Below are 25,566 nucleotides of genomic sequence, written 5' to 3'. Positions count from 1 at the left end.
ACTTTTGAAAAACGATAACTAAAGACAATCAGATATAGAAGAGTGCAATTATTTATTACACTCTATAGGTGAACATTTAAGATGCATTTTGTTTTTTCATATTTCGGAGATGAGGATTTGATTTGTAGCATTTGGATCATTCAGACTATTAATCTCATCTTCGATGTTTTCCTTAAAACATTTTTTTTTTTTTGTTAATTATTATTATTATTGTCCCCCCCCCCAAACAAGGTCCAGTGATGCTTTTACGTAAGGGGTTACTATGTAGGGAGTTGGGCAGCGATATATCTGTTCACATTACATTTGAACTTTTACATGTCCTATACAGTCAGGGAAACAGGTATCCAGAAGGGAATTCCAAAGTCTAGATGTTCGAGGGTAGAAGCTATTTGTGTAGAAGGCTTTTTAGCATCTTTTTCGTTTTTTTACATAGGAGCTACAATTATCAAGGCCCAGATGCCAATCGAGGATAGGGATTAAAGAGCGTACAGTACACTTCAAGTTTACGCATAAATTTATACTTTTGTATATTAATTTATGTGATTAAATGAAGTAATCATATATATATATATATATATATATATATATATGAAAATGTGTGCGTGTATGAGAACACTTCTCAACCTATACACTCAACGAATTTTTTATCTAAAGGCTTGAAATTTGGTATACAGGGTATTCAGACATATGGAAAACCTTTTAATCGGTTTTTATCCAGAAAAAAACAGAGCTGCTAGGGGGTAAAAAGTGCAAAATTGGTACGTGGAGATCATCAAATTTTTATCTGTTAGCTAATGGTTTCATGGCTGTGCATGTGTGAATCGTTCATATGTTTAGAATAAGTAGGTTTCAAAACGCTTTTTTAAGAACGTGTAAAGCTGGCCTAATGTTTATCGTACTTGACTTTGGGTTTTGGCTTCGATCTCAGTAAGAGTATTTTTTTTTTTTTACTTACAAGAAATGAACTGTTTAGAAAAAAAAAAATGCTCACAATGCGCATGTCTCAGTTTCTTTCCGTTTTTTTTTATTTTTTAAATGCATTTTTTAAATTGCATTTTTTAAATAGAATTTAACGTCACATTTAATACCGGGCAACACCAGCTACATCTAGTAATATATATATATATATATATAAGTTGTATAAAAAGTTAAGTCTTTCTGCTAATGGACCTAATCAAATTGGGTCAGGGGGAGGGGAATTACTCGACTCATTACGTAATTTGATAAAGTCGTTAAGAACCAATAATATGTCTAATGGCAGCAGTCAGATACATGTGTGCGGTCGTAAGAGGAATGGGTAAATCAGGAGAGAAAGTGAGAACTAGTTGAGCCGTAGAACAGGTTGACTTTTTCAAATAACTGCCATTTAACTAAAAGAGGTATGCGAAATTAAATCAGTTTCATTTTTTTTTTTTTTTAACTGGGTTAATAAGCATTGCTGCGATTAAATGCTAATGCCAGTGTAGAAATAATAAGACAAGTTTTAGTTTCGATTTGTTTTTTTGTTTTTTTTGGACGAGAGCTTAATACAGAAAAATATATTTGGATTTCAAATTTCTTAAAAGCTGATATTTACTTGCTGCCCACCTCATCAATATGTGATAAGGTGGGGAAAGTGGGGATGTCAAGCCAGCGTCCCTAAACAAGGGGCACTCTGGCCTAGCAAAACTCCCTGGCCAATTCCGTCGGCATTTCCCGTTAGGTTGATTGATTGGTTGTTTTACGACATATCAACCCTTTTCGGGTTATTCAATGCAGAATCCAAAGATTTTGAAGAAAATTTTTTTTAATAGAATATATTTGTTTTTTTTTCAAGTCGGTTTCTATTTAACCCATAGTTGGGACCCTAACAGGTACTATCACTCCGGGTCAGAGTGGACCTGGCAATGGTAATTAAAGGGTGGCTCCACACGCCCCAAAGCCCGCAAGCTGGGGCCTCACCACTGGATATAGTTTAAGGTCATATCCAGGACCTCCCCGTTAGGGGCACCTAAGGTAACAAGCAATAAACTTGCCCCGTCTGAAAGCTGGGTGGCAAGGCCTGGGAGGGTTGACCTTCTAGGTAATATCCAGGCGACATACCTCATTCTGACAGGTAATGAGCCAGTTCTTGGCCCTGTACCTGTCGGGTTGATTATCAAGAAAGGATTATTGACTGGCACTTTCTATCCAGGTCTCCAATCAACCGAAACAGTAAGGAGACCAACCTTGCAACATTAAAAATAATGAGAATAATTTCTTAAATTTAAAAGCATAAGCAACTAATGATAATGTTTATCCAATATATAAAGAGCCGTTGTATGTACGTGTGTTTATATGCCTAGTGAAAAATAAGAAAAAAAACAAACAAAAAAAAATCACAAAGTTGCTATATTCTTGATCAGCATTGCCCTGAATGAATCTATCTTCTATTATATACAAGGAACTGTGTGTGTGAGTTCATTTCCTATAGACTCCTAAACGGCTGAGTCGATTTTTCTAAAGTTTTACATGAAGGTATTTTATGTGCCGGCATCTTCTTAAAAACATTTTTTTATCAAATTGTTTTCGCTAAGTATGGATAATCAAAAAAAAAAAAAAATTAAAAAAAAAAAAAATGATTGAGGGAACAAGCAATTTTGACCAAAGTTAACACCTTATACAGCCTAACATCACAAGTGCATTTGAGAAGTTTTATTGCCACACAAGCAGAAAGGCCCTGCATATAAAATATATAGATTTTTATATATTATAAAGTTGCGATTTCAAAAATAAAAAAAATATATATCTATATGACTTGGGTGCATCAGCTTGAATTGAAACAAAATTTATGAAAAAAATATATGTGCATATATATATATATATATATATATATATATATATATATATATATATATATATATAATTTGAGGTCCTATAATCAAAACCGAAATCAAAACTTACGGAGAATTCTTGGTAAAATTATTTACAAAAAAAAAAAATAAATAAATGACGTATATGCCATCAGCTATCATCGAAACCGAAACCAAAACTTAAGAATTCTTGGTAAAATTATTTATTACAAGAAAGGGAAGTCCATAACAATTCAACAGTCACTCAGATATAAGCGTGACACAAAAAATAAATAACACACACACACACTATCCTATTTATATATAGATAATAAAAACAATCCGCACGCATTAAAATATATTTATGTATATTTTATGATGAGACAAGGTCGGGCGACCCCTTTCCTTCTAGTAGAAAAAAAAAAAAATTGTGCAAGTCACGTAGAGATGAGAAATACACGTACAGACAACTGAGAAGTGGTCACGTGATTTCATTGATATAGAGATGATGTACCTATTTACTATGCCTCCCCACGGGACAGAGTTAGAAACCAGGGTCGTTTTTTAACGTGGAGAAAAGGTACAAAAATAAAAATTGTCTCAATCGTGAAGGATTTCTCCTCCACTGAAAGAGAACAAGAAATAGAAGTGCAGCATCTGAAGAACAGATACTACACTTTGATCTTGGCCAAAAGGCCAAATAGAGATGATGTAATGCATATACTTATCAGCTATATATATTTTACAAAAAAAAAAAAAAAAAAAAAAAAAAAAAGATGCTTTCATTGCAGGTTGGTGATTGCGCCCACACCAAAATGTCGAGGTTGACTGATCCAAAGGTTCGAGATGATAGAATAAACAGAAGGGGGAACAGATAACAGTACGGCCAAACAGACGGGTATTAATACTCAGCATTATACGTGGGTGAAATCGGATCGCTGATAAACTACAGCTTTTAAAGAAATAAACTGTTTATCGCCACAATACGAAAAAAAAAAAAAATAATAAATAAATAAATAAATAACATACATAAGCTGTTCTTATTTATTTGCCCCCCCCCTGGCTTTATAGAGATACAGAATACTTTCAAGTGTGAATAGTTTGCTAGCAAGGTAAAAAAAACCCCTACTTTTTTGCAGTAATATATATATATATATATATATATATATATATATCGTTCGACTGGTAGTAATCGTGACACCCTGCACTGAAGAATCCCGAAAGGATGAAACACTAGTGTCTGTAGGTATTTAATTATTATAGTAACAAAATAATTATGACAGCCCCTTTAAGAATTTCGTTTCTTATCGTTGAGCACTTTCTGTTGAATTAAAAAGTCGGTCAATTTAGCTCTTATGCGTAGATCATCGTATAACGATTTGATCACTGTCTGCCTGACGTAATGAACATTTAAATTAAAATGTTTAAAATTCAACGCTATTTCACACGGTTAATAGTAGCCGAATGGATACGGCCTCCGCTAATCGAGCCAGAGATGTCTCGTGTCGCGGGGTTCGAATCGTTCGACTGGTAATAATCGTGACACCCTGCACTGAAGAATCCCGAAAGGATGAAACACTAGTGTCTGTAGATATTTAATTATTATAGTAAAAAAATAATTTTATATATATATATATATATATATATATATATATATATATTTCTGTAAGGTCTCACGAGGCTGTTGGATCGTAAACATGGTCCAACATCCGAAACATATGTAACCAAACAGATAAAACGGTAATCTATATATATAAAAGCGAAAATGTATGTATGTATGTATGTATGTATGTATGTACGCTTTTCCTCGATGTCCACAAAAGGCTTCTTTCAGAGAAGCGCTTGCTCGATTCACAACTTCTTAAAACTTTTTATATCATCTATAAATTGTAATATCTCAGAGTTACCCACGGAGCTCGCCTGTCTATTTAATTTTATTGACTTTCAAACGTTAATTATTCCACATTTCCCGCATCAGTTTTCGGTATAAAAAAAATGCGAAACTCGACTCTAATCACAGGCCGAAAGCCAGTTAAGAGAGCTAAGTAACGTTTGTTACTTCGTCATATCAGACTGTAGCTTTCATTTCGCTCCTCCTAATAAATAGGGAGCGGGTTTTAAAAAACAAACAAACTGATTTATTCACCTCATTCAAAACTGTCCTGCACAAAATGCTGACAGCTGAATACCTATCGCCGTCACGTCAATCAAAAACGCGCACCTGTTTTTTTTTAACACTTTACTATTTTCCAACTGCGCGTCGTGAAGGCTTCGTTTTTTTTTCACATTTTCGGGGTTTTTTCACATACCCCGGGCAACGCCGGGTACCCCTCGCTAGTAAAAAAATAAAACACACACACACATATATATATATATATATATATATATAACCTGGGTGGGATTCAAAAAAACAAAAAACGGTAAAAGAGCGGGGGATACCCGGCGTGGCCCGGGTGTTTGTAGGTGTGTGTGTTTGGTGATCAAAACAACAATGTTTAAAAAAAAAAAAAAAAAACGTTGGCCGGGTGTTTGGAGACACAAAACAAAAAAGTTTTAGTAGGAAAGTAGGCTTGAACACCGAACCTTTGACGTGGAGGTGGAAACGAAAGGGGGGGGGAAACCCTGGAACCTAACCATCTCGGCCACGAGAGAAGAGGAATGAAAGGCATCTAAATTTAACGTTTATAAAATAAAAATTGACAGGTGCGAGAAACTTAAGTTGCGTGATGTTTGACGCGGCTGCAAGCCAGTTTTTGCTTGTTTTATACTGAAAAGCGAAAGAAACACGCGGCGATCGAAATATCTGGAATAAATAGCACATGAAAGTCGGGCAAATTAAATACACACGCGATCCCCGTTCTTAAGTCATAGATATTATGATTTAGATGTGATATAAAAAGTGTTAAGAAGTGAGCCGGGCGAGAAGGCCCACGAAAAAAAACTTTTGCAGACATACACAAAAAGCGAACATACATACATACACACATTTTCGCTTTTATATATATAGATGGGTTGAGCATATTGGGAAATGACTATATATATATATATATATACACACACACACACACACACAGGCTGCCAAAAAAAGTCCGCATTTGTAATTTTTCAAAAACTGAAAATTTAAGCCAAATTTAATGTAACTGTTTAAACAAACTATACCTCATTTGATTCGCATTTTATTCCTCTATAATTTTACCTGTTCATATTTGACTTTCAATTGAAATATTCTAGTGTTCACATCAATTAAAAAAAAAAAAACTTCAAATTGGCCGAAAACCGATTAAAAAGATTTTCCTAATTCTCAATACCCCTTATGGCAAATCTCGAGTCTGTAGACTGAAAATTGACAGAGTAGTTTGGTAGGGAAATGTACACAGACAAACAATTTCACTTTTATAGATGCATATAAGAATAACAGATAGCTACATTCCAAGTTCCAAATATTTATTTTTCATGCAAAATAGATCCTCCAGCATGTTAAAATTTTGGTACATTTTTTACAGATCCGTTTCGATATAGAGAAACAATCAGTTATGTCAATACCGACTCTTTTCGTACATATACTCCTCAGAAAAAAATAGAAATTATTTGTTTTGAAAGAAAATGAATGCATGACAATATCATATCGGAAAAAAAGAAAATTCATAGACTCAACATCACGTTTGTTCCAGCACAAACATGTGATGTTGAGTCTTCTGTGATTTTTTTTTTCTTTTTTCCGACATTATATGTCATGCATTTTTGTTTTCTTTCCAAGCAAAGAATTTCTATTTTTCTGTGCAGTATACGCATGAGAAGAGTCGGTATTGGCATAATAGTAACCGTTTGTTTCTGCATAAGGAAATGGATCTGTAAAAACGTATCTAAATTTTAACATGCTTGGAATGTAACTATATAAGTCATTCTTTTATATCTGCTCTGTTGTTATATGTAACATATATTGAGCTTCTAAACGTACACAAACAGTGAAATATAATTAAAAAAATATATGATGGGAATAATGGAATAAAAGGAACAAACCAAGTTATGTGTTGTTCACCTTTTGTTTTAATTGTAAGACTTCTGCATGGATGAAATTAATTTCATTCGCCCAGAAGAAGTCTTACAATAAAGACGAAACGTTGACAAACACATAACTTGGTTTGTTCCTTTTTTATTTCTCTCTCTCATATATATATATATATATATATATATATATATATATAAACAAATGACAAACATCTATATTCCGAATTTCATGATGTTGACCATCTTACAATTTATTCGTTTAATTACGTTGACATTCACAATTCTTGACAGCAACTGTTTCGTAGCACAAAATCGTTCATTTATTTATTATATCAATCAATGAATCTATTCTGCCCTTGACTCATCAGGAGAAATAACTATCGATCCACCACTAAAGAAAATAAAATACATATGGGCATGATTACAAAACCAGAAAATTGGAAGAGAAGTTGCAATTACCTTTTTATTTTATCTTATATTACGCCATTTGGAATATAGAACTTACCTTTGTTTGTTATATGCTCTGTAATTATATTGAGCTACATGAATTAAGGATTAAAATATTAAAAAAAAAAAAAAAAAAAAGGTGAAATATAATTACAAAAAAAAAAAAAAAATTTCCACAGAAATAGGTCCTGGATATGACTTTAAACTATATCTGACTAGCTTGTACCCAGCATTGCCCGGGTGTTTGTAGGTGTGTGTTTTTGGGTAAATCGTTGGCCGGGTGTTTGTTTAAAAAAAAAAAAACGAAGCCTTGACGCGCAGTTGGAAAATAATAAAGTGTGAAAAACAAAACGTGCGATTGGCAGGTGCCCGTTTTTGACGAGTTAATGACGTCAACTTTGAGTGCGGAACAGTGTTTTATTTACCGCGAGTCTGTTCCCTCCTTTTTTATATACGAAAAAGCTTAATGCACATGCGGCGATCGAAAATTGTTGAATATATATCTTTTGGAAGTCGGGCAAATTAAATAGACAGGCGATCCCGGTTGTTAACTCATAGATATTATCATTTAGGCGATATAAAAGTTTTAAGAAGTTGTGAGGCGACCGATCGGTTCTTGGAAAAAAGCCTTTCTTGGACATACACGAAAATGCACACACACATACAAACATTTTCATTTTTATATTTATAGATGGTGAGGCCCCAGCTTGCGAGTTCTGGGAAGTGTGGAGCCACTCTTTAATTGTCATTGCTCTCAGGTCCACTCTGACCCCGAGTGGTAGTACCTGTTAGGGTCCCAACTATGGGTTAAATAGAAACCGACTTGAAAAACAAACAAACAAAAAAAACAAATATATTCTATTAAATAATTTTCTTCAAAATCAGTTGATTCAGCATTAAATAACCTGAAAAGGGTTGGTATGCAGTAAAACAAGAACAACCAACCAATCCACAGAAATATATACAATTGGCAGGATGTTGCTTGTGTCTGAATATCTTTTCTTTGATCCTTTCAAAATTCTTTCTTAGTTTCCCCAATGTATTTGCCTATGTTACAAAAGGGCATCCCATAATGTTTCCTCAACTCCTAGGCAGACAACATGCTCCAGATTGATTGGAATTTTTTTCTCCATTTTTGAAAAGGCCAGTATTTAAAAAAAAAAATTGCCGCGCAAAGTCAAAGAATATGACATCAGCCCAATTTAACATTACATTGGTAAATAGATATGAAATTTAAAATCATTAAATCAATCAGATACTTAAAGTTAGTCTTGCATTTGGCAAATCGATATTTGATTTTGATGAGCATTTTTTGTTGTTGTTGAATGTGAAGGCATGTTGTTATGAATAATACTGTTTGATTTGATTCAATTTCTTTGAAAATTTAATTTATCCTGCTCGGAATATTTTTCATAAGCACATGTTTTCAGCAAAATCTATCTGTACCAATCTAATAGTAAATAGAAATACTAATATATTCTTTCCTTTATTACTAAACGCCTTAAGTAAATGATTTTTTAATGGAAATCGCTCTAGACAAGGCATAGAGCCACTTGATGTAAGGAGCTAAAAGAAAAAATATTTAAAAAATGACACCGAGCTTCATAAATTAAAGGATTGGTATAATTGCCAGAAAGTACTTCTTTTAAACTCCTTGGCCTAACGTTTACAGGGAATATGAACTGGAATAGATACATTGAGAGCATTGCCAAGGCTGCTGCAAGGAAGGTTGGCTCCCTCTACCGTGCTAGAAAACTACTTACGCCTGACAATATCCTATACCTCTATAAGGCCACCATTCGCCCATGTATGGAGTACTGTTGTCACATCTGGGCTGGTGCATCTGCTGCTTGTCTCTCGCTCCTGGACAGGGTTCAAAAGAGAGTCGCCAACCTGATAGGTCCTGAACTGTCATCTAGGCTTCAGCCTCTGTCCCATCGACGAGATGTTGCATCCCTCTGCCTGTTCTACAAATACTTTAATTGTGAATGCTCTGACGAACTGCAAACACTTGTACCTCCCTGACGTAACTACCCCCGACAAACCTGACAAGCTACTAAGTCTCATCCCTTTACAGTAGAGATCCCTAGGTGCAAGAAAGCCTTTTACTCCAATAGTTTCTTCCCCAGAACTGCGGGTCTTTGGAACTCCCTTCCGGGATTCTGCTTTCCCAACTGCAACGATATGCAGAAGTTCAAGTGTAATGTGAACGAACATCTTTCTGCTCATCTCCCTTCATAATGACCCTGCTAATTAAGCCCTGATAGTAGCCCCTGCTTCAAAGTGGCACTGTGCCTTGTTTGGGGTGAAAATTGAATAAAAAAAAATAAATAAAAGGTTAAATATAATTGAAGAAACATATTTCCAATAATATATATATGTTGCAATATTTTTGAGTCATAATGGGGTATGGTCCCTCACAATTGGGAGATTCTATTTATAAACGCTGCTGCTGGGAACTGACGAATCAAATTAATTCACGTTCTGCTATCAACCAATCAGAAACCAGAATTGCTCCATAAAAATTAAACCTTTTTAGCAACGTTGCATAAGTTGACTTTGTGCCAACATGAGAAGAATCTTCTGTGTTTTGGCTGCAAAATTATCAAGTCTGGAACCTATACAGAACAGCTATCTACGGAGAATTCGCCATCTCCAGAACTTGTATAGAATAACTACCTATTGGAAACTCTTCTGAAACCTAACATGGCTTCCAACTCAAGCTTTATGTAACGGCCGTTTTCCAGGTGAAAGGTTTAAAGAAATATAATTTAAAATATAATCTCGTTTACAAGTTTTAAAATTTGTTCGTTTATTTGGAATTTTATTAAATATTTGCTTAATAATAAAATAATAAAAGTAAAAAGTATTCAATGTTTATCCATCAAAGTTACATATCGGTGAGAAACACACGGAGTACTATCTGATAGTTTATAATACAGTGATTATTATAAGGGTGTTTCTTGGCCAAACGTGATAATTTCATTCACATTTGAAATAACAAAACAGTCTTATTTAAATTCTAGAAGCATTTAAATCAGGAGTGAAATTACAAAAGCAATTTCATTAACAGTGAAACTATAATTTTAATATTTCAGACTGACTTCTGCTCTTTATCAAAAAACTAACCTGGGTTCCCGGCGTTGCCCAGGTGTTTGGTGTGTGTTGAGCAAAAAAATAAAAAAAAAAGTGGTAGTAAGCAGGCAGGCTCGAATCCGTACCGCAAAGGAGGAAAAGAACGTGAAAAAAAAAAAAAAAAAAAAAAGTGGTGATGGTTTAAATTAAGGCTAGTCAAATGAAAAGAAGGAATGACTTTTCGAAAATATCGGTGGAGAAAGCGACCCCTCCCTGTAGAAAAGTGGCCAGGTGAGAATGAAGGAATTAATGTTTTTCGCCAATTTTTCGATATTTGTCATCCGAAAGGTCGAGCTTCAAAATGATACCAATCTTGTGAAAATCCGTCACCTCTGTCGAAAATTTTAGGCAGACATACAAACATACAAACATCGATACATTTAAACAGACAAGTGAGTTTTATATAATAGAGTCATTTTTAATAATTGATCGAATATGCAATTTTTTTTTTTAAATACTGGCCATTTTAAACTTGATACAAATGTAAAGAAACTGATTTCTCATAGACAAACAGTTTAAATTACAAGAAAAGCATATTTGAATATACATTTATATAAGTGAGAATGTGTGAAGACATTTTTCAACCTATATACTCAACAAACAAGGATTTAAATTTGGGATATAGGGTATCCAAACAGGTGGAAAATGTAATGGGCCCTCATTCGAAGAAAACAAACAAACTAAGGGATTAAAATTGAAAAATTGGAACGGGGGGGGGGGTCATCGGATTTTTATCTGTTTATCAACTGTTTCACGAATGTGCATGCGCAGTCATGAAATATGTCAGTTTCGTTAATAAATAAGTTTGAAAACACCTTTTAAAGAACATGTCAAGCTGGCTTAATGGTTATCGTACTTGACTAACCGTCTGCAGGTTTTAATTTCGATCTCGGCTACGAAAAGTGAACTGTTTAGAAAAACCATAATACTCACACGCACATGTTTCAGTTTACTTCCGTTTATTTTATTTTTTTTTAAAGGAAGTTAACGTTACGTTTACGATATTTTTGTTTATAATAAAAATTTTGCATTAATTAAACTATAATATTTATGTGTACTTTACGACCAGGCAATATCGGGCGGCTTGCTAATCGAAATTATAAAAGCATTTTAATAAGCGAAAATTTTAAAATTTCAGGCTGTCTTGTGCTCTTTATCATAACATGCATTTTTAATAATAAAAAATAAAAAAAAATTGATTGAATATGTAAGTTTTTTTGTTTTGTTTTTTTTTAAATATTAGGCATTTTCAACTTGATACAAACGTAAAGAAATTGATTTTTCAATAACAGCTTAAATTACAACAAAAGCATATATATATATGTGTGTGTGTGTGTGTTCTATTTTTTTTTATTACCGTTTTATCTGCAATAGTATTGAGCACTCTCTTCAGGTTTTTACTAATTACCAGTTTTACCATATATATATATATATATATATATAGATAAAAGGGATATATAATTTTAAAGCAGACATTATTATTGAATGAAAAAATGCTGCCTAAATATAGCTATCTATATATATATATATATATATATATATATATATATATATATATATATATATATATATATAGATAGCTATATTTAGGCAGCATTTTTTCATTCAATAATAATGTCTGCTTTAAAATTATATATCCCTTTTATCTAATTTATGCTTAAAAGAAATACGGACAATACACTAAGAAACGGAGCCTAATTATAGTTGGGGCCCGTTTTTTTTGGTCACCCTGTATACTTTAGAAGTGTATTTTGGTCGTTTTTTTCGAAAGTTTCCTTTTAACGGTTTATATATATATATATATATATATATATATATATATATATATATATATATATATATATATATATATAATTGCCAATAGAAAAATACTGATAAAAAGATTTTTATATGGATAAGTTCATGCTTTTCATTATTTCGTAGAGCGTGAAATTTTTGTGTTTATATATATATATATATATATATATATATATATATATATATATATATATATATTAGTGTCCTACCTTTGCCTTTTTTGTCAACATCACTTTTTCTTTTTTCTTTAGGACAAAAAATCAAAACCAGAACTCAATTGCTCCCTCAACCGCTGCTTGGATTTTTTTTTTTCTTTCAAAAAAAAAATACAACCGTTATTTATGGATTGCAGTGCAGTGCGCCGTTTTTTTTTTGTTTTTTTTTTTTTGTTTACCAACATAAATGGCAACTCTTTGAATATGATAAACGGATTTCAATTTAAAGTAACGGTTTTTCCCCCTTTCGCGGCACAGACAAGGAAGCACAGTGAACGGAAACGATTATTCAACAATGATTAGATTCTTTCTAAGCCATCTCTTTAAAAAAGAAAAAAAAAAAAAGAAAAAGAAAGTGTGGATTAGTATATTACAGCTGTTAGTTGGTTGGAAAGACATTTCTACATTTATAGATTTCTCGTCTCAACGTAACTTTTATACATCGAATTTTTTTTTTTTCTTTTTCTTTTTTTTTAAACTTGTTAATTTATGGACTGGGGCCTCAAAATTACCTAGAAGACCAATGGGGGTCCATTTTTTTAGTTACATAAATACATCATGTAGGTACTCAGAATTGCAAAATATGATGAAACAACGTACATATCGGCGCAGGCGCACTGGCGTTGAATCTCTACGGTTCAAGGTGAACATTATTGTCATGAAGATAGCGGTTTCAATCCTACTCAAAGTACGAATCCAGTATATCATATTACCAAAAGATTTTAATAATACTTATTAAAAAGTTTTTTATTATAAAAAAAAAAAAAAAAATACTCCATAATTAAATATGTGAAAAATTCCTTCAGTTAATGTTGGAACATGTTTTGTTGGAGACGCCAAATGGGCTATCACCGTCTAGAAAATGCCGAAAGTAACGCAACACTGAAATACCTTCAGAAATATGCTGGATAACCTCAAGGCTTGAAGGCCACTCGAGGATAAGGGTTAAATGAGTGTATAGTGGTCACCGGGACAGTATAGTACTCGTAAGTGGTGGTGGTGGTGGTGGGGGGGGGAATAAAATTTCATTATTTAAGGGGACGACTTATTCAGAATTTATGTACCTGGTACTTTTGCTGGGATCAGAGTGTAGTATCTATTCCGGCAGATGCTGCACTTTGTGACCATTGCCCTTGTGGCAATTGGTTGTTAGTACATGTAGGGGCAACCCTATATGTACCATCCCCTCCCCCCTCCCCTTCACCTCACATAAAAACCGACCTTGCGTTATATTTTGCTTACGTGGAGAAGCAAATAAATAGCTACAAGTGTTAACTTATATATGTGTGTGTGTGTGTGTGTGTGTGTGTGTGTGTGTGTGTGTGTTCATTTCATAGGCTGGGATCGTCCATCTATATACAGGTCAGGGCAAAAACATGATCAAGAAGGCAGGGGAGTCAAAGGTTCAGTCCTTTGTCCTTGAGCCTTTTCTATACATGGATTTATTATTCCAATCAATGCAAACTAAATGGTCAGGACAATGAGTTCTGTTTTTCAAGCTTACTGGAAAAACACAGACGGGTATCAACTTCCTTTTCTCTTGCAAAAAAAAAAAAAAACAAAAAAAAAAACATTTCAATCACAGACACTTTTTAGTTTGCAATTGTGTTGAATTTCAGTCCCATATTGTTTAGAGAGTGGTTCCCAACGTGGGGCCATTTTTTTTTTTTTTTTTAAGTAGCATTGCTGGAGTGTTTTCCCATCTCCACAGTGCATCCTTCTCATCGATAAAATCAGTTAATCAGTTAGTTGAAGGACCGAATCAATCGGATCAGGCTTCCTGGCCTAAAATGCACCCAAATTTGATGTCATTGTTTTTTCCTCTCCTTTTGCAAAAGGCAATCATGTTCTGCAACGTCAAAAAACATTTTTTTTTTACAAGAACAAAAATAAAACCCAAAAAACAAACAAACAGTTATCATTGCAATGATGATTAAGGTCGCATCTCCTCTTTCCGTCGTCATTTTAAATGTTACTAATCGCTTTCATAAATGTCAGTAATAAAGTTTAGTTGTCTGGTTTAATGGTATATCGACCTCGATCAAATCATTTAAATGCTGAATCCAGTAGTTTTGGTAACATTTTTATGCTTCGAGTTTTGTATATATTTAAATATTTATGGTGTTTGGTTTGGTTGTTTTGTAGAGGAAAATGGTTTTTGTTTTTGACTTTGCAGAACATGATTGAGTTTTGCAAAAGGGGAAATCAATGTTTGGTGCATTTTAAGCCAGGAAGCCAGTATCTTCAGACAGCCTAATCTGGTAGCAGCAGGCATTAATAAAGAAACATCTATAAATTAAATTTCATTTGAATATATCTTTGTGGTTTATTCTTTCGCCATGGCATTGATGTATATGCATAAATGACCCAAACCTCTTCACCGGAGGAGGCGGGGTGGGGGCAACAAGTATTCAAAACCACAGCTTTCTCTCTACTTACCCCATAAAAAAATAACAAAAAGAAAAGAAAAAGAAAAAAGGAAAAAGAAAAAGAAAAAAGGAAAAAGAAAAAAGGAAAAAAGAAAAAAGGAAAAAAGAAAAAGAAAAAAGGAAAAAATAAAAAAGAAAAAAGGAAAAAATAAAAAAGAAAAAAGGAAAAAAGAAAAAAGGAAAAAAAGAAAAAAGGAAAAAAGAAAAAAGGAAAAAAAGAAAAAAGGAAAAAATAAAAGAAAAAAGGAAAAAGGAAAAGAAAAAAGGAAAAAGGAAAAAGGAAAAGAAAAAAGGAAAAAGGAAAAGAAAAAAGGAAAAAGGAAAAGAAAAAAGGAAAAAGGAAAAGAAAAAAGGAAAAAGGAAAAAAAAGAAAAAAGGAAAAGAAAAAAGGAAAAGAAAAAAGAAAGAAAACAGAAAGAAAAAAGAAAGAAAGAAGAAAGAAAAAAAGAAAGAAAAAAAGAAAGAAAAAAAAAGAAAGAAAAAATAAACATCCTACACCCATTCTCCATAGCTACTTCCTGTACACATGACGTCACTGCCGGAACATGTAGTTGTTCATAGACATCTAACTGAAAAGTACACTTTTAGTTTAAACCTTACGTAGGAATTAACCATTTTAACCTTAATTTTATACATCTGCCTCTTATCTTGTGACATTTTGTAGAAAGGCTTGAACTCTGTTTCAGAACTGCTATGCGTCAAGATAGCAGCTTGTGTTCAATGTATCATATAAAATAAATCATTCAAAATCTGCATTGTGTATCAATATCAAATAACTCAAAAGGGTTGATATGCCGTAAAGCACACAAAGTAAATCAATTATTCATTTCTGCATTTAAGGACTGAATGTAGATCTGTAATATCTTTCCGAGTTTGTCTAACTTCGAATCGGCATAAAATCACTAAATGAGGAGATTTAAGATTAAAACTGCATCCTCAGCTAGTGCATCAAACACTCATTATTAAACAGGATCCAGAAAAAAAATGGCGGGGGTCTTATTCAAAAGGTTCAGTACTGTGAACCAAGTTCAAACCACTGTCCCATCACTGCAATGCTTGCATTCCTATGTTTATTTTACTGGCACTTTAATGGAATGTGCTCCGATAAACTTGCTACTTAAACTACCCTCCATCTACTAATCCAAGAACTCGTCCTTTCTTTCAATTGATCAGGCCATAAAAGTTTCCTATTCTGCACACAACTTTTTATGTCCAGATTTAATTTTTCTGTGGTCATTTAGATTTAAGACTGTTTTTAAGGTTCACGTTATATATCTATTTGGTCGTTCAAAAAAAAAAAATTTTCAAGAGATAAAATAAAAATAAAATGCTATAAGAACACATTTTTCATACTACACTTCACCTTTTTTGTCCTCGGTCAGTGGAGAAATCATTCTAGACCGAGACAATTTTAATTTTTGTTCCTATCCAGAGTGCCCCTGTTTGGGGAGCAGAATTTTCCCCATTATAAACCGATCTTTTGTCTAACTCTGCCCTCGTAGGGAGGCAAATAAATCGGAGCGCAAAGTTTGAGAGGTAAAGGAGGGTTTTAATTGAATACTCGGATATCTATGTATCTCATATAAAGATCAAGTGTTAGTTCCAGAGAACGGACTTCTTGATTTCTGCTAATTTACACCAAAGAAAAATGAAAACCTTTTTGTTTTTTCACCAAGGGAGTCACCACTTATCAAGGCCCGAGGACTAATCGAGGATAAAGGTTTACAATTGTCAAATAGCTAGTGAGACAACACTGTAATGATTGGTAATAGGGGAAATTAGATAAAATTGGATTATTTGGGAAGATGGTTCAACAAGAATTTTTTTTTTTTTTTTTTTACAAAGGAATCACCACTTATCAAGGTCCAGAGGCCACTCGAGGATAAGAGTTAAAGAGTGTACAGTAGTCAAAGAGACAATATCATAGTAATCATTAGAAGTGTAAATTTGATAAATTGGATTACTTAAGGCAACTTGTTTACATTGGACTTGAAGATGACCATATTGCATCAGCAAGTAGATATCTACTGGATCGATAGAAGGATCCAACCATTTTTCCAGCGACCTTGGCAACAGATTTGATGTACGTGTTCCATTTCAAATCAAGAGTAAAAGTAAAGCTTGTCAAAACATGGAGCGTCCCCAAGAAGATAACCAATCATTCCAATTGATACCAGATGGGGATAAGAACGTTGATGATGTAAAGATAGAAGGTTGGTTTACGCTGAAGGAAAAAAAAAAAAAAAAAATCCTCGGCTGGAAAAAAACTTGTGTGCGGCATACACATCTAATTATTTATAAAGACTAGACATTTTATATTCACAGATTAACCCTGTCTTTAAAACTCACCAAACCTACACATAGAATTCCATATCAAATTTGATAGAACTTGTTTACATTTTACTTGAAAATGACTGGCCCTGCCATTCAAGCTCACCAAACCTACACATAGAATTTTGTATCAAATTTGAAAGAACTTGTTTACATTTTACTTGAAAATGACTGGTCCTGCCTTTCAAACTTACCAAACCTACACATAGAATTCCATATCAAATTTGAAAGGAGGACGGCTCAAAAAGAACTTGTTTACATTGTACTTGAAAATGACCACGTTGTCTGTCGTCAGCTGGGAAGTTCTGTACTATATATATTTTCAAACATTGTGATTATTCATAATACACAACTAACACAGCACAATCAGCAATATTAATAATTTGTTTATTACAAAAGATTACTAATCATTTATAGAGTTTATCGCATGTAAATGACGTGTATCTATAAATAAAAGCTTTGATGTTCCGTTGATTGAAGTTTTCTAATCATAAAATTCATTTTTTTTTCTAGGTCAATCTAATCTATATTTATCCTACTTTACGAATGTACAGTCTGCATCAAAAATAATGTTATAGTGATGGGGTTGAGAATTATTCATCATCAGTGTTCACACTAATCTTCTTCTATCTATTATATAAAAGCAAAAATGTGTATGTGTTTATGTGCATTTTTTTTTCGTATGTCCGCCAAAGGCTTCTTCGGGGGAGGGGGATATTGTCTAGATTATAATATGTCCGATTTACGAAAGAAGGTCATAAATCTATTTTATTTGAGCGACTTTTACACACAAACTTTCCACTATTCTGCCATTACACCTGCTGGTTCGTGGTGTTCGTATATAAAAAAAAAAAAAAAAAAAAAAAAAAGCGAAACTAACGCCAGCGACGCCAGCTTTCCAATTATATTTGCTCACTGTGTGGAAAAACCCCCTCATATCAGACAATTGCTATTCATTTGGACACTCCCCTTCTTATGGGAAGCTGGTTGCCCCCCCCCCCGCCAAACATATTGGTGAAACAAAACCAAAAAAAAAACTGCCTCGCAGCCAAAGTTAAGTGCAGGATTTCATTCTTATCGCATGATGTTTGACCTCATTAAATTCTCGCACCTGTCAACTTTTTAACCATTAAATTAAAACGCTTTTCAGTTCTTCTCCTATTGTGGCCAAGCGGTAAGGTGTCAGGTTATTCTCCACTTTCTTTTTCACCTTTGCATCAAGGCTTTGGGTTCGAGCTTACCTGCCTTCAAAAATGTTTTTTCTGTCACACCTCTAAAAACCCGGGCAATGCCAGGCACCCTCGCTAGTCTATTATATAAAAGGGAAAAATGTGTGTTAGTTTGTATGTGTGTGTGTCTGCATGTCCACCAAAAAACTTTTGACAGGCGCATTGGACCGTGACAAAATTGGTATCGTTAGAAAGATTAATCTCTCGGACAAAAAATATGTAAAAGTTTTCCAAAAAAAATTAATCTGTCTGGGTGAACTCGGCCGTTTCTTGCAAGAAGAGGTCGCTTTCTGCGTAGAGATTTTTGCAAGTCATATTGCCTAGAAGTCCGAGTGTACCTTTAAAAAAATGTTATTTCGACCCATCGTAATGTCATAAGTCATTATGGCTGTGACAGCTAGTGCATTAGTTTTTTTCACCTCTTTTTCCTCTTTTGCGTTATAGGTTCGAGCCTGCCTACTGCAGCTAATTTTCTTTTTTTGTGTGGTTGCACGGGCACTTGCTATTTTAACTCAAGTTGATTTTGTTTTTGAGGGGGATTGCTCAATAGCCTTTGTATACCAGCTCTCTCCACCCGGGCAATGCTTGGTATCTATGATAGTCTATTATGTATATAAAACAGTACATGTATGTACGTGTGTGAGCGTGCGTGTATGAAAATATATAACCGATAAACTATTAAACTACTGGTTATATAACGCTGAAAGTAACAGGAAACACATACACCAAGGATGGTTTATAAAGATCAAAATCTTCATTTTGATGAATAAATAACGCGTACAGAAATATATTGGCGTGTGGAAATGCAGAATGTCCATTTCAACTTGCTAACATATTTCTATTACCTTTGCACATGCGCAAATTCATTTATAGCTTGAAGTTGTTTAATTTTAAAGCTTTCTTTTATCTGTTGATAGCTCAAACAGTAGGGAACATAGCTGGGGCGCTAAATGTTTTGGTTTCAATTCTAGGTGACGGCACCTAAGCAATTTATATTTTTTACTTTTGAAATCGAGGTATTATATATTAGGAGAGCTATGACAACAGCATATTCTTTTCCTTGTTTTGATTCTCAGGTATGTATCCATTGATATCTTATATATTTTTATGTAGAGTGATGGGGTTCTCGGTTGATTAATTGTGTCTGTGTCAGATTTATACTCGAGAGTCAAAACAATGAAAAGAATATGCTGTTGTCATAGCCCTATATATTAGGTACAATATAATATTCAATAGAAAATTAGCTCTGTAATAATAACTACAAAATCTGCAGGAATTAAAATATATTTAAGTGTAACTCCTTCTTAGATAAGGGAAAAATCCAGGTTGTCCATGATGGTCATACATCTAAAAAATATGATATAAATGTGGGAGTGCCTCAGGGGTCTATCCTTGGACCTCTATTATTCCTAATATTCATAAATGACCTCCCCGACAAAATTGTCTGTGAGATGGGTATATATGCTGATGACACCACGCTCTATAACAGACATGACAGGAAAACAAATGAACACATATCTAAAGAAATGGCAGAAACACTAGAGGATGACCTCCGATCTGTAGTGGAATGGGGACAAAGATGGATGGTCACATTCAATGCTGCCAAGACTAAACTTGTTTCCTTCAATAACTAAAAGAAACCTTCTCTACCACCAATAGCAATGACCAAAGACTATCTGAAAGCACATCTTTTAAACTCCTCGGCCTAACGTTCACAGGAAACATGAGTTGGAACAATTACATTGAGAACATTGCCAGGACCGCTGCGAGGAAGGTGGGTTCTCTCTCCATGCTAGAAAGCTACTTATGCCCGAAAGTATCCTATACCTCTATAAGGCCACCATTCGCCCATGTATGGAGTATTGTTGTCATATTTGGGTTGGTGCATCTGCTACTAGTCTCTCACTCCTAGACAAGGTTCAAAAGAGAGTCGCCAATCTGATAGGTTCTGAACTGTCATCCAAGCTTCAGCCTCTGTCCCATTGATGAAATTTAGCATCCTTCTGCTTGTTCTACAAGTACTTTAAAGATGAATGTTCGACGAACTGCAAGCACTTGTACCCCCTCTACGTAAATACCCCCGACAAACCCGACAAGCAGCAAAATCCCACCCCTTCACAGTAGAGATCTGTAGATGTAAGAGAGCCTTCTACTCCAGTAGTTTCTTCCCCAGAACTGCTAGACTTTGGAATTCCCTTCCGGGTTCCTGCTTCCCCAACTGTACTGACATGCAGAAGTTCAAGTGTAACGTGAACCGACATATTGCTGCCCAACTACCCACCTAGTACCCCTGTAGCCTGTGTCCCTAATAGTAGTTCGTTACATCAAAATGTCAATGTGCCTTGTTTGGGGCGAAAATGTAATAAAAAAAAAAAAAAATTTTTTTAATTTTACAATCAAGCTAGGCCCTTGAGGGTATTTGTATAAAAGAACGTCTCAATCAGAAACGTATAAAAAAAAAAAAATTTTTTAATAAAAAAAAAAAAAAAGTTTACAACTGAATAATAATAAAATTAACAATAAGCTGTAACCCCCACCCCACGAAAAAGGAAAAGGCATTACCACACAAAAAAAAAAGGATGGAAGACCCGATCAGCAAGAGAACTACCCGAGTGCAAAGAGTACTTGAATTCGAGGGAAGCTTATTTTTACCCAAAAAACAGTGGAGATCAATGGTCATTGCCAGTGAGAAATCAATGGTAAGCGGATGTTGCGATAACAAAGTCATTTGCAAAGGTTATCAAAAGAGTTGGAGAGTACTGATAATCTGGCAAAGCTTGTTAGCACCCAACCTCCAAAGAAATAACCAGTTATTATCAGAGAGTAATATGATGATGATTGTTTGAGAACTCCTAGGGAGTACAAACGATATAAAAATAAGGAGACTTATTAGTTAAGAAAAATGTCTCGCAATATGTCGCAGTTTATAAATTTCTGCACGAAATCAAAATAGTATAGTGATAATGGTTGTGATTTAATGGGTTACGGTACTGACTAGTATAAGAAATCAATGGTAAACCGCTGTTTAGATAAGGCAGAGTTATTTGCAACACTTCAAAAGAAGTGGAGAGTGTTAGAAATCTGGGAAAACTTGCTTTCACTCAAATTCCAGGGACACTGCCTGTTGTAACAAATGAGTCATCACTAATAACTCTTACAAAAACTCTTAGTGAGTAAGAAATGATAAGAGTTGAACTCCACAAAAACAAATGAAGCATGCATGGTCCCCCGTAAGTGTACAGTGAACGAGGCATAAAAAAATATGACTAAGTTCAGCACCCTCCCCCAATTTAGCCTCCAAAGTCTCCAGGGGACGTCAAATCCTGGTGGAAATGAACAAACGGTGCAGTTAGGTCTTAACATATGTAAATTTGAGTTCTGCACCATGCAAAAAAAGAAATGACTAAGTCCATCATTTGCCCTGCCCCCATTTAGCCCCAAAAGTCCCCAAGGCCTTAACATATTTAAATCTTAGTTCAGCACCATGCAAAACTGCTAAATAGACATACACAAACAATTTTGGACAAATATGGTAAAATAGTTCCAAAAATAAAATTTTTTTTTATTAGCACTAAAAGAGCCCCTGGGGCACACCCAAAAGTTATCGCGAAGTATAGACAAACAAAATTATAGAGAAATCAGTTACAACTTTTCAGAAAGTTTTATAAAACTCCAAGGCATCAATTTTTTTAATAAGCACAAATGTGTCAATTTTAGCCATTTTAACCTGAAAGGCACCCCGAGGCGGGGGGGGGGACTGAAGTTTTCCCCGGAAAATTCGTTCTGTTACATTTTTACTCATATCATGTTTAATGTTTGTGCAAAATTTCAAAAAATTCCAAGGCATAATTATTGAGAAAAAGTGCGGAGAGACGAACGGGCAAGAGTGAATTTACAAGTCCACCCTCCTTTCTTCGGAGAGGGGGGGGTATTAAAAAAATAGGAAGAAAGAAAAAAAATCTAAGGCCTTTTCAGTTTTATCATAAAAAGTAGGTTTTAGTTTTCGGTTTTGAAGTATTTTGAAGTTCGGCCTCTTGAACTTACGACATCAAAGGGTGACCCACTGTTAAGAGCCACATAAAAAAAAATACAATAAAACTTAGCCAACGTTCGTACTAAGTACGTTCCGTTGTATCTAAAACCACTGCATCTTATATTGTAAAAATGAAAGTTTCTCCAGTGAATGCAGCAGATATAAAAAAAAATTCGCACAAGAATTTCAAAGATTTTAAGAATGCAAGTGCAATTAATATTTTAAACTGTCGCCCACCCTCTTTTCACTTCTTCAAATCAACACACAAATAAACAAACAAACAAATAAAGCAACAAATAAACAAAGTGCGTCTAATTGGGAGGATCGGTTTTACTTGAAATGTTCGTCTGATTTAGTTTTGTAAACTCAAAATGAACACCAATGCAAATACATCTATACTAGCGAGGCGGAGCGGGAAGGGGGGGGGGGTAGCCCAGCGTTGCTCGGTCGTAAACTACGTTTAAATATATTTTAGTTCATGCAGATTCCGTATTTATTATTACAGAGCCAATTCTCTATTGAATATTATATTGTACCTAATATATTGTACTGATTTAAAAAAAAAAAAAAAACTTACTTGGGTGCCATCAGTTACAATCGAAACAATACGCTTAAATATATTTTAATTCATGCACATTTCGTATTTATTATCAGAGCCAATTCTCTATTGAATATTATATTGTACCTAATATATATTAGCGATTTCCAAAGTTAAAAAAAAAAATGACTTTGGTACCATCAGCTAAAATTGAAGCCTAAAACATTTAGGGCTTCAGCAGGGTTTTTTATCGCTTAAACTATCGACGGATAGATAAGAAAGATTTTAATTGAACCACTTCTAGCTATGAATGAATTTGCACATGCGCAAAAGTAATGGAAATATGTTGAACATTTTGCATTTCAACTTGCTGACATTTCTGTACGTATTAGTCATCCAAACAAAGATTTTATTCCTTATAAACCATCCTTTGTGTAAGATTACTACTTCAGTGTCATGTGACCAGTAATTTAAGAGTTTATTAGTTAAATATTTCCATAGACACAACTGTTTTATTTATGTAGATATACACTATATTTTGTAGTCCATAAAAACGGGCAATAGTTGTAGCTCGTTGACTTACGAGTGCTTTATCTTAAATTGATGGCTGAATATGGTGAGGATGTGTTCCTGTTTGCATTAAATACTACTCCATATTTATGTTTGCATCCAACAGATACTATAATACTTAGTTCGTTACACCTTATAATGATCTATACAAAATTTCAGCCAGGTCGTCCAGGTATTTTCTGAGAAAAAGTGAAGGAGACATTTTCAGAAGAACTCCATCTTCAGAGGAGTAAAGATTTGTTGCAGTTTCTGCGGTCAATTTTTTTTTAAACGACCTCATCACTAAATGGGGGGGGGGCAGAAAAAATAATTCAAACTTTAGCGTTAGAACTCAGATAAACGTACGCTTTATCTTTATTTTGTCCGTTAGCCATCACATCCCCAGGCTTCTGACAAAGAGGGGAGAATTGCCGCTTTCTGCATTGGCTATTATTTTGATTTGGGTGGTATGTGAAGACTTTAAAATCATCATTCAACTGTCAGCCTCTTCATCTACAGAAACCTTATTTTCTAGTGGGTTCTAGGCCTGGATAAATAGGGATGGGATAGAACAAGTAAAAAATGCTACCTCAAACTCGAGTTCGAGAGCCTAACAAACAAAACTTTCAAGAGAAAAATTTGGTCACGTTTTTATTTCATACTAGCAGATTTAATACAGACATTACCCGGTATTAAACGTGACGTCAAATTCCTTTCAAAAAGTAGAGTAAAAAAATTAAAAAATAAAAAAAGAATTAAAAAATAAAAAATAAAAATAAAAAAATAAAAAAATTTAAAAAATAAATTTAAAAAAATTAAAAAATTAAAAAAAAAATACAGAAAGAAACTGAGATATGTGCATGCGAGTATTGTTTTTTGTTAAGTTCACTTCTTGTAAATAAAAAAAAAATACTTGAGTTGAGATCGAAACCAAAACTTAAAGACACAAAGTACGATAACCATTAGACCAACGTGACACAATCTTTAAAAAGCGTTTTCAAACCTACTTATTCTAAATATAAGGAAGCTGTCACGTGAACAGTTCGTGCATGTACAGTCGTGAAACAGATAAAAATCCGATGATCCTCTCCCCAAGTACCAATTTTTTCAACTTTAACTCAGTGGCAGCCCCCACCTTTTTTTTTTTTTTTTTTTTGGAAGAAAACCGATTAAAAATTTTCCACATGTCTGAATATCCTATATATCAAATTTCAAATCTGTGGATCAATAATTTGTTGAGTATTTATAGATCTTTACTATTATATAAAAGTCACTTTGTGAGTGTGCGAGTTCCTTCCTTAGAAGTTCCGAAACGTCTGAGTTTATCTTTTGCAAATTTCACACAAAGGTAATTTATATGTCTGGCAGTGTTCTTAGATATGTTTTGTACAGAAATTCATCCGATAAGTATTGAAACTCGAAAAAAATCCAATCCTAAAAATAGTCTTTCGTTCTCATAGGTAAAACATTTTTATAGGGGAATATTTTACTTACACCGGCAAAGAGAGATAATAAAATCTCAGCAAATCATTTCTTTAAAAAAAAGTGTACTGTAGTCATAGCTCAGTGGTAGAGCATTCGATTACAGATTGAATGATCCCCTGTTCAAGCCCGGTTGTACTTCATTTTTTTGTTTTTTCTTTTCCTATTAATGAGTTCAATTTACAATAAAATATGAGGTACCTTTTAAAATCGCCACAAATCATTTCTCCGTTTGCATATTTTAAAAATAAACATTAATCAAAAGTGACTTTTCAAGGGCATACATTGTCAAGCCCAAATATAAGCTGACATGACATTGTAAACAAACACGGATGAACGGCATTATCATTATTAAAAAAAAAAAGAAGAAAATTATGAATTAGTCGACCGGGCAAATTATTCCTCATAATATAGAACAGGGGTCCCCAAACTACGGCCCACGGGCCGAATCCGGCCCGCGGCGTCAGTTAACCAGGCCCATCGACGTTGAACTGACGTCACTTCCTCGGCTCATGGTAGCTCCGCCTACGCTCTGACGTCACCATGGTTTCCATCGCTTTAAG

General features: G+C 34.0%; 1 protein-coding gene and 1 pseudogene across 26 annotated transcripts in view; both read right to left on the bottom strand.

Moving 5' to 3' along the window:
• LOC145297783 (FH1/FH2 domain-containing protein 3-like) overlaps positions 1–25,566 on the bottom strand; it is a 760,653-nt gene that overhangs the window by 174,390 nt on the left and 560,697 nt on the right. The gene's annotated exons all lie outside the window — the stretch shown is intronic.
• On the bottom strand, positions 3,386–3,518 carry LOC145298026 (U2 spliceosomal RNA; annotated as a pseudogene).

This window comes from Euprymna scolopes, chromosome 18 (assembly GCF_053919585.1).
Source record: "Euprymna scolopes isolate OS-2025 chromosome 18, ASM5391958v1, whole genome shotgun sequence".
Lineage (NCBI taxonomy): Eukaryota > Metazoa > Mollusca > Cephalopoda > Sepiida > Sepiolidae > Euprymna > Euprymna scolopes.
This window is presented reverse-complemented; position numbering and strand designations above follow the sequence as displayed.